The sequence below is a fragment of the Tenrec ecaudatus genome, chromosome 13, assembly GCF_050624435.1.
Source record: "Tenrec ecaudatus isolate mTenEca1 chromosome 13, mTenEca1.hap1, whole genome shotgun sequence".
Lineage (NCBI taxonomy): Eukaryota > Metazoa > Chordata > Mammalia > Afrosoricida > Tenrecidae > Tenrec > Tenrec ecaudatus.
The window spans coordinates 128,480,702-128,491,765 of NC_134542.1; positions in this window are offsets into that span (position 1 = coordinate 128,480,702).

Below are 11,064 nucleotides of genomic sequence, written 5' to 3' on the forward strand. Positions count from 1 at the left end.
GACTCTTTGCTTAGATAGTTTCTTGTTTGAATACAAGCCTTTAAGATCCCAGCTGGACACCATCTGCTGTCTTCACCACACTTTACTGTAGCACCCTTATCTTCAGTGATCATGTCATGCAGGTGAGTATTGAGCAGGGCCATGTCATCAGGACTAAGTGTTCTTGGATTAGGGCTAGAGTTAAGTATCTATCTGCGTGTTCCTGGGATATGCATGACTCTGGTTTATTTTGGAGGTTGTATTATGAGAATTTCAAAACCCCCTAAGACCAACGACCCCAACAACAGCCACAAACCAACTAGCAGACAACAAGAGACAAGCTAAAACAAGCAAACTAAAGGCAGGGAAACAAAAACCTCATCCCACCAGAAAATAAAATCATTGTCAATCATCCCGCTGGGTGTAAGGTTATGGTACTTGTAACATCGTCACTCTGGACACTGTAGGTTGAGGCATCCGTGCAAGGCCAGGTCCACTATGAGCTGCAGCCCAGGAGTTGCTGCTCCGCACCTTCAATTGGCATTCCATTGAGCTCTGTTGACCCTAAGCATGGAGCTGGTGCCAGGGGAAAACTTCCTGGGTCAGTTCTTCCAAGTTCAGTCCCCTACCCAACAGATAAAAACCTGTCATCTCGCTGTGAGGAGGGCATCCAGGTATTAGACAGATGGTGATTCTGGGTGCCTTTCCATTGGGCACCGACCAATCTAGGGGTTCCCCTTAAGGTCCAATGACTGCCACTTCCACAAGTTTGGGGTGGCTACTCTGCTTCCTCTGCTATCCGAGTGCCCCAGACGTTCGTACAAGGGTACAGGCACCTTTGGGAGCACCCCTTCACTGTTTTGAAAATGGATATAACTTTTAAACGGCTCAAGTGGGGATCAAATAAGATGTTTCATTTTAATCTGACTGTATCTACTATAATCGTCTCTACAATATTCCCTGTCTGATAGCATGGCTCTTCCCATCCCTAGTCTGTGGTCAGAGGGGGTTCACTTGAATCTTAATCTACATGTGGACCCTGCAGATGGATTTGGGGCTTCCAGTGTCATCCATTGCCTCTGTAAGCCAGGCCTTCACAATTTCACCTCCGATACTATTCCCTCCGTCAGCTTTGAATTATATTATTTACCATCCTGTATCACACAGGCCGATGTGCTTCTCTTAATAAGTCCACATGCAGTACATGCATTTAAAAATGTCTATAAAGAAAAAAGTCACGAGTTCATAATGATATTTAACTTTAGATGATTTATTTATAATATTCTCTTATACAGAACGTCTTGATTCTTAAAGATAATGATATAATTGCTTATTTGCTTTACCATACAATATACCTAAAATAGTTTCAAAATAATAATGCCAAACACAGCTAGTAAACCTACTGGTAATATAACTAATAATATAATTAACTTTGTTATTCTTTTTATCTTAAGGTGACATGTCCAAATAGGGCATACATTTCAAAGCCTGCTTTAAATTGCTCGCTGTGTGGTCTCTCTGTGGTTACACCACCACTTTGGTATACAATCAGAATTGTTGCTCCAAATGGTTTTTAATATTTAGAGCTGCTTTCCCCATTTTCTTTCGCCCTCTGACACAGTGACGGGATGATTCCTTAGATGGTATTTTGGAATACTACATCGTGATGCACAAAGCACTGAAGAAAGCGCTGGGCGGTAGCTGCCTTTAACCTAGCTTTGCCAACCTTGCGCTTCAGTTGCCAACTTGGCTTCATTTTCTTCATGTATAAGATGAAGAGATGGATGACACGATTACGCTTTTGGAAAGTGTGGAATAGCTTATGTAGTCTTTAAAAATCAAATGATATAGTACTCCTTATCTCTGGCTATTCTGGATATCCTTAGGGAGCCTCTGGGATGTGGTATCTTCCCATTGTGGACAGCCGGAGTGGACCAATGCTTCAAATGTCTGAGAAAGCCAGGGTCAGTGCCACGGGAACAAAAATAAACAGACTCAGTAGTGCTGGCTTAAATTGGGAAGCCATTGACCTGTAGGCTGGCACAATGGCTATCCTCCTGGGCCTGTTCCTTGCTTGCTTGCTCCCTTCCTTGTTCTATGCCTTGAGTACCCTGTCTATCCTTCTCTGCCTCCCATTTCATTTCTACCTCGACTGACCCCAAGGGTTGGTCACTAGGGCTGGTGCACTGACAATGCCATTTCCTTTCCTCCTACTGTTCAACCAGTATCTCTTGAGCTCTTCTTGTGCATCAGCCATGATGTTAGGCTCTAAGTACATGGCATGAGACTAGACATGACCTTTGCCCCCACAGAGGTTCCTAGGCAAAGGAGAAAGGCAGAAAATAGAAAAGCAGCCAGTCTCACCACTGTTCCTGAGGGGCTCATCTGTCCTGGATTTCCCGTATTTCCAGAGTGGCGATATTGGGAAGGTGGAGGGAGGGTGAGGGAGAAACAGGAAACACATGACAAAGTCTACATGTAACCTCCTCCCTGGAGGACAGACAGCGGAGAACTGGGTGAGGAAGACGTCGAATGGTGCAAGATATGATAAAATAATAATTATTTATGAATTATCAAGGGTGCGGGGGTAGGGGGAGCAGGGAGGGAGGAGAAAATGAGGAGCTGATGCCAGGGGCTCAGGTGGAGAGTGGGTGTTTTGAGAATGATGATGGCAATATATGTACAAATGTGCTGGACACAAATGATGTATGTATGGATTGTAAAAAGAGTTGTATGAGCCCCTAATAAAATGATTTTAAAAAAAAGAAAGTATATAATACAAGATTGTGGTAGTTACATAATCTGTTGTGAATTTGAGACTACTCAGAGTGAAGGGGTAGAGTTTAGCCTGTTAATCAGGTTGCAGCTTGATAACTTTGCTTGGAGGCGCTAAGGAGATAAATAGCTTGCTGGAGGTGGGACAGAGCCATTCCAGCAAGACAGGCATGCTGACAGATACATGGAGCTATGCCAGAGCCCTGGAGCTGGAGGAGCCACGTGGAGACCCCTGCCAGCACTGAGATGTTTCCACTGCCACTGGATCCACAAGACTTTCCATTCATTGGCCTGCGATCTTCCTGCATCCAGCATCATTGCATATGTTTCATGACTCTGAAGAGGAATGTATAGATTGGTATCAGACATATGGGCTAATATCGAACTTATGGGCTTGATCTGGACTGGGATGTTTTCTCAATATACAATTGCTCTTTTAGATACAACTCTTTCTTATACACATGAGTGTCTCTGGATTTGTTTCTCTAGTCAATTCAGACTAACGCACAGATGAATGAGGAAGGAGAGGAGAGGGCATGGAGGACAGACTAGGTGGTGGAAGGAGGTCAGAGGAAGGATGAAGGAGCCAGGCAAAGGGGTAGGGAATGAGTGTTTCAGGCAGAGAACATGTGCAAATATGTGGGTGGGAGCAAAGCTAGTCTGTATTGTTGCATCCCTAAAGCGGGACTGTGGGGAGAGAGAAAGCAGAGGTGGGCAGAGCCACGCTAGGATCTCTCAGGCAAAGAGTTCGGTTCCATGGGTTGAAGTAGGGGCACCTCTGGGTTGTACAAATAGTTAACCTGCTCTGCTGCTAACTGAAAGGTTGGCTGTTCAAATCCACCTAGAAGTACTTTGAAAGAAAGGCTTAGCAATCTATTTCTGAAAAATCCACTGAAAACCTCATGGAGCACGGTTGTATTCTGATCCACACGCGAGCATCATAAGCAGGAACTGACTTGACAGCAACTGGTTTCACTGGTGAGCTGTGTGCTGTTGACTCTGCCTCATAGTGACCCCAGGACAGAGCTGGGTTTCCTCCTAGGGCTCTTAGGCTGTAATGATCACAAGAGGAGATGCCCAGGGCTTTTATGCATAGAGTGGCTGGTGGGTGTGAGCCATTAGCCACTGAGCACTCAGCCATTGTGCCACCAGGGCTCCTTTTGCTTGGTGGAGTCCCTTCAAAGGCTAGGGGGGTGTGAGTGACCTGCCCCTCTGAGAGGTGTGCCTCTGAGTTTCCTGGGGAAGCCCTGAATGACCAGCACCAGCCTGCAGATGGCAAGGCAATGATGATGTGAGATGTCATTTCCAGGATTGGAAAATAGCGTTAGCTCTGGACACAACAGAACTTAGCAATGGGGTGCAGTTAAATCCAGTGTCCTGATGAAGGGGTGTGTGCGGAAGCCCCAAACCTTATTCTGTAAGTCCCCATACTACCAGCTAACGATACCTGGTGGCAGAACAGGTTACTGGAGCTACTGACTGCAAGATCAGCAGCTCGAATCCATCAGCTGCTCCACAGGAGAAAGATGAGGCTTTCTACTCCTGTAAACAGTTACAGTCTCAGAAAACCACAGGGACAGTTCTATTCTGTGCTATAGGGCTACTATGGGTTGGCAACAGCTCATTTGCAGGCAACTCTGTCAGCCTGGCTCTCTTCGAAGGTAAAACAAGTATAATTCATGTACAATTTACCTCATCCAGGTACTGTGGAGTTAAAAAATAAGCACATAAAAGTGTAAACCGTAACATGTCTTACAAATCATAACTTTTCCTGATTTATACACAAGGGGGCTTCATTAAATGCTATTTTCGATTGAATGGCTCTCAGGCTCACAGGTCGCACCTCCACAGGGTTTCCCGCCTACTTTACTGCTCTTGCTTTGTCTTCTCACCCACCTACCCAGTGCCTGAGGACCTACACTGTGCCAGGTGCGGGGCCAGATGCCCACAAGACAAGAAGTCAGACCTGGCTCTGCTCAGGAGGCATTCCATTCACAGCCCAGTTGGGAGAGGCAGACAGGACCTAGGCAAAATGCAGTGTGAAAAGTACTTGTCGGAAGAGAGCCTGCCAGGCTGCCATGAGAACAGAGGGAGTGCTGATAACCCCCAGAAGGAAAGCAGAGGGTAGAGCCTCACCTCTGTGCAGTGGGATGAGGGGGGAAGGGGCAGAGGATTAGAAATCCAATCCTCTTTCATTTGCCTTCCTAAGCTGTGACCTTACTTGAGCTTATTTTCTTTCCATGGAAAGAAGAATGACACACGGAAGAGCCCTGGTTGCACAGTGCTTGAGCACAGCGCTGCTTGAGAAAGGTCAGTGGTTCTAACCGACCCCGCTCCTGTGGGGGAAAGATATGGCTGTCTGCTTCTGAGATAGCTAAAGCTTATTGGGCCAACCTGGCTGGTAAACACATGTGGGGTTAATTGAAGGGCGGAGGGATAAATGGCTTGATGAGCCTCGCCTTTCTAGTTCTTGGGTCTCTTGCTTTCTGATAGTTGGACCAGGGTGCAGCTACCTTAGCCAGTTTCCTGCGTCAGCTGGCAAGGTTCACTTCCTACAAGACATTCCCAAGGAGAAGGCATATGGACCTACCCTGATGCAGCCCTGGGTGCTGGAGCAGCCGTGTGGAGACCTTGCCAGTGCTGAGATGCTTACACGTTCACTGATACGGGTTTCCTCCTGCAGTCGGCATCATTTGTGTGTTTAGTGAGACTGAGGAGGACTTTGTGGATTGGTGTCGGACATAAGGGCTAATGTTGGACTTGTGGGTTTGCGCAGCACTTGGTTGGGATGTTTTCTTAATGTGCACTTACCCTTTATACAAAACTCTCTCTTTATACATGAGTTTGTGTGGATTTGTTTCCCTAATGTACGCAGACTAATACAGCTGCCATAAACCCAATAGGCAGTTTCACTGTGTCCTGTAGGGTTGCTGAGTGAGACTCAGTCAGATGCTGCACGGCAGCAACGGAAACATAAAAGATATTCTGATACCCTACCCACCCCACTCACTTCCCACAAGCAAAGCATTTAAGCAGCTCTGTATAGTGAACTCATTCTTTATTTTTATCACCCTTCTCCTAACCATACAGTCAATGGTCAGAAATAATTTGAGGACAGTCACCAACAGAAAACAAGGCATCAATCTAAACAGAAGAGAGGGAGCCTGGGAGAGATTGGGAGAATACAGGAATCACAAGAAAGACTGGATAAACTAACATAAATAACTTAAGCCAGGGTGGGGAAACTTTTCTACCAAGGGTCATTTGGATATGTATTTTTATACGTTAATAAGTCATTTTATTGGGGTTTTACAGCTCTTGTAACAATCCATACATCAACTGTATCAAGCACATTTGTACAAATGTTGCCATCATCATTTAAAAAATATTTTCTTTCTGTCTGAGCCCTTGGTATCAGCTGTTCTTTTCCCCCTCCCTCCTCCACCCTCCCTCATAGATCTCTGATAAATTATAAATTATTATTATTTTCATATCTTACACTGCCTGATGTCTCCCTTCATCCACATTACTGTTGTTCGTCCCCCTGGGGAGTGGATGGAATTATATGTCGGTTTGTATAATTGTAGTTGGTTCCCTGTTTCTTCCCCTTCTCCCCCCACCTCCCCCCAACCTTCACGGTATCGCTACTCCCATTGCTGTCCCTGACAGGTTATCTGTCCTGGATTCCATGTGTCAAAAGTTCTTATCTGTACCAGTGTACATGCTCCTCTCTAGCTGGATTTGAAAGGTAGAAATGGGGTCATGATAGCGGGGGAGGGAGGTAGAAGCATTAGAGAACTAGAGGAATGTTGTGTGTTCTGTCAGTGCTGTGCTGAACCCTGTCTATCTCATTCTTTCCTGTGACCCTTCTGTGAAGGAATGTCCAATTATCTACAGGTGGGCATCGGATCTCCACTCTGATACCCATCATTTGTATCGATATATTTGTTTGTTTTGGGTCTTTTGAAGCCTGATACCTGATCCCCTCAACACCTTGTGATCACACAGGCTGGTGTACTTATTCCATGTGGGCTTTGTTGCTTTCCTGTTAAGATGGCCACTTGTTTAACTTCAAGCCTTTACGACCCCAGACACTATCTTTTAGTAGCTGTGTACCATCAGCTTTCTTCACCACATTTGCCTATGCAACCATTTTGACTTCAGTGATTTTGTTGGAAAGATGAGCATTACAGAATGTGCGGTTATTAGGACAAAGTATTCTTACATTGAGGGAGGGCTTGAGTAGCGGCCCAATGTCCATCTGCTACTTTAACACTTAACATTTAAATATATTAACATAGACCTATATCTCTATCATTATGTATTAATGTATTTACATATACGCATGTCTATATACCTCTATAACTGTCCTTTGCCTCCTAGTTCTTTCCTCTATTTCTTTTTACTTTCCTCTTGTCCCACTATCGTGTTCAACCTTCACTCGACACTCTCAGTACTTTCAGCTACATTGCCCTTGATCAAACCCCATCACTTGGTGACCCAATCAATGTCTAAGCCCCTTGGTACAGGGGAGATGAAGAATGCCATCCTCAATTTGGAATGTTTTCCTGTGGAAGTGACATCTACTCATAGTCACAGGCATTCTGAGTCACGTGGCCATGTCTACCTTGGAAGAGTTGAGGCAGGAGGACAGGACAGTCCACGGTGGGCAGTAATGTTTACTCCAGTGGTAAAGAGCAAAACCCACTGTCAGCATTAATTTTTAAAAATAGCTATATTTTATTGTTTTCTTTTGGGTAAGAGTTTACACCCAGCATTAATCCTCCTTGTCCATAGTAATCTCTGAGGGTCTCTTCAGGGCCCACTATGAACTGACCAACTCTCTCTCTGTACCTTCGGATGACATCTGGGAGTGAATCTGGTGGGGTCATTGAATCAGTCTCATTCTTACCTGGGCTGGATGTCCACATGCTGCCTGGGATAGGATGTATGTATGTGTACATGGTGTCCTTCATGGCTTCTGCTGGTGGGACAAGTTGTGGGTGGGTCATGTGATACCTGGAAGAGGCTGGCTTCAGTCACAGCCTAGGCCCTTTCTCTCAGAAGGGGCTACATTAATCTAAATGTTAGCTTCTCCACATGCATCCATTCTCAGTTTTTAGGGAGAAGCTGGTGGAAAATATAGCTTCTTGAGTCTTGCCCTAGAGGGTCTAATTAAGTAGTGCTCAGGTAGGGCCTGGGAATCTGCATTTAACAAGAGTCCTGGGTGAGTCACACTTTTCCAGAAAAATGGGTGTAATGTTATCTCTCCATTTCCCGCTCATTGTAGGAGGCTTCCAGATCCCAGCACCCAGGGAAAAAGTAGAGACCCAGTGGTTGAAGTACCTCCCTTTGCTTCCTGGTACCTCAAATGCTAATACTTCAAATTCATTCACCCAGGGACATTTACGGGGGGGAGGCTCCCGTGTTTCCAGAAGGCTTTGGTGCTCCTGGTAGGTATATAATCACTTGTCAGTTGGGGACTTGAGAGGATCAAGAGTGAGGGGGTGGAGTTTGGCCTGTCAATCAGGTCACAGCCAATGAGGTCTCTGTGTGGGCATGACCTTCTCTTGAGAATTCTGGGAACTCCTAATTTTCCTCCCTACTGACAAGGCTCACTTCCCGCGAGACATCCCTGAGGAGAAACCACATGGACCTACCTTGATGCAGCCCTGGGTGCTGGAGCAGCTGTGTGGAGACCCCTGCCAGCGCTGAGATGTTTACGATGTCACTGGATCCACTAGACTTCCTACCCATTGGCCCGTGATCCCCTTGTGCATGTGTTTCATAGTCTGAAGAGGAATTTGTAGATTGGTATTGGACATATGGGATAATACTAGACTTATAGACTTTATCTGGACTGGGCTGGGATGCTTTCTCAATATTCAATTACTCTTGTATATAAACCTCTTTCTTATACACACGAGTGTCCATGGATTTGTTTCTCTAGTCTACCCAGACTAATACACTGTTCCACAAGATGGCCCCAGTGTAGACACACTGGCCCATCTCCTCTCTGCTGAGGCTGCAGACATGATACAGAAAGTAACACAGAGTGTAGGGAGCCATGGACTCCCATCCTAGCCCTACCAGTGATAGTTTTGTTCAGTATCAGGCAAGTTACTTAACCTTTGTGAGCTGCGTATCTCATTGGGACAAGGAGAGCAAGGTTTGTCTTTAAGAAGCCCAGTGGGGATTAAATGAGTTATCCCGGGAGCCAGTCTGGTACAGAGCAGTTGCTCCCTCTGTCAGGGCTGTAAGAGTATGCAGCCCTGGGGTAGGACTGGACAGGACAAGCCAATGTGAAGACTCACTGTGGGGGGTTAAGGAGACAGGAAGGGTCTGTCCACCCAGGTGGGATACCAAATCCCACTGTGCCCACTCTGTGGAGGGTCAACCCAACCTGGGCCTGGTAGGGCAATGTAACAGCTCTTGTGAAGCCCGTGTGGCAGTAACATGGTGGCTTCCCTCTTTGGCTGCAGGGCCTTCTGTTTGCTGAGCCCTAGTTGCCGCTCAGCTCCTTCCTCCTGCCCTTCTCCTGACTGTCACTTGGGCCCTCTTTTGGTTCATATAACCTGAATAATTTAGCAAATCTGCCCTCGCTCAAATGAAGTGCTCCAACAAAATTAATTCATATGTATGCAAGCATTTCCTAACAGCTGCTGCTGGTTTGGGCAACCAGATGGCTCTTAATATTCATTTGCCTGTTAGAGAAAGCCGTCAGTGCGAGACCCCAAGTTCCTGGTGTGGGAGCTTAGGGAATTAGGGGGTGGTGGAAGTGCTTAATGGAATTAGTGGGTAGCAGAAGGGCTGGACCACCAGAGTCTAGGAGAAGGAGACTAGGGCCTTTGGGGGGTAGTTGTGGTCCACCTCCCATGGGGTCCTATCAGCCTCTTTGCAGCCCAGGACACTGTGCATGTGGTCTCTGCGGGGGCTGAGTCCAGACCTGCAGACTGGACCTTTTCTTCCCAATGGCCAGCACAAAACCATCAGTGGTCAGAAAGCTGCTGAGGAGTTAGAGAGCAAGCTGGTCTGTCCATGACAACCATGGCTAAGAGCGACTCCTGGTGCTGCTGGGAGCAATATCGGCCCATCAGGTGCCTGGTCCAGAGTGGACCAGACAGGAGTTAGAGGCCTTGTCCCAGCAGGTTCTTCCCTGTGTGGACTTAATTAATGTGGGCTGAGTTTCATAGGCTAGTGCCTCTGAAGTTGGCTCCCTCCCATCACAACTCAAGTCATGCATTCAGCAAACATGCTTGGTCAGGTACTGGGTATAAGAGGGTGGACCAGCTTGTTTGCTGCCATTAGAGTGGTCTCAAGCTGGTGGGGCACACAGAAGCAGAAGTGTGAAAGGACTTGAGTATACTATGTGGGGCAGTACTGTCCACCCTGGCTGCACATCAGAATCACTCGAGGCACCTCCAAAAGTGTCACACTGAGGAGGCTTTGGTTTAAGTGCTTCCTTATGGCCACGATGCATCTGGTCAGCAATGCTGTCACTTGTGCACATCCCTATCAACCTGGCTCGATTTTCTGCCTGCCTACATACTGCTGTAATTCCATTGGACGATCGCCAGCCAAATTTCATTTACATACGATATTAATGATATTACTGGATAATTTCTCCTTTCTATTGGGTCACCTTTCTTTGGAATGGGCACAACTATGGATCTCTTCCAATCGGTTGGCCAGATAGCTCTCTCCTAAATTTCTTGGCTTAGACGGGTGTTTCCAGTAATTCATCAGCTTGTTGAACTATTTCAATTGATATTCTGTTAATTCCTCGAGTCTTGTTTTCCCCCAATGCCTTCAATGCAGCTTGAACTTCTTCCTTCAATGCCATTGACTCTTGATCACGCCCTACCGTATGACACGGCTGAGTGTCAGGCAGCAGTTTTTGGTACAGTGACGCGGTGTATTCCTTCCATCTTCTTATGATGCTTCCCATGTTGTCCAGTGTTTTGCCAAGAGTCTTTAAATATTCCAACCCAAGGCTTGAAGATCTTCAGTTCTTTCAGCTTGATTTGGATGCTTCCTTCTCATCTTCTCACTCTAGGTCTTTGCACATTGCATTACAATACTTCACTGTGAAAGAAATGATCCATGATAATGTCTTCGAGACTCTGCGAGTTGCTTGACATCACAGACCAGCGAAAGCAAAGGGTTAAACAGAAAATTACGAAGGCCTGCTTGACAAGACAAAGTAAAGGAAGGATTCCAATTCATAGCGACCCTGCACCAGGGCTGGGGGCGGTCTGGCCCTTGGGCTTTATAAAGCCCATGAACTCATCCGCACCGGTGAACAGCACC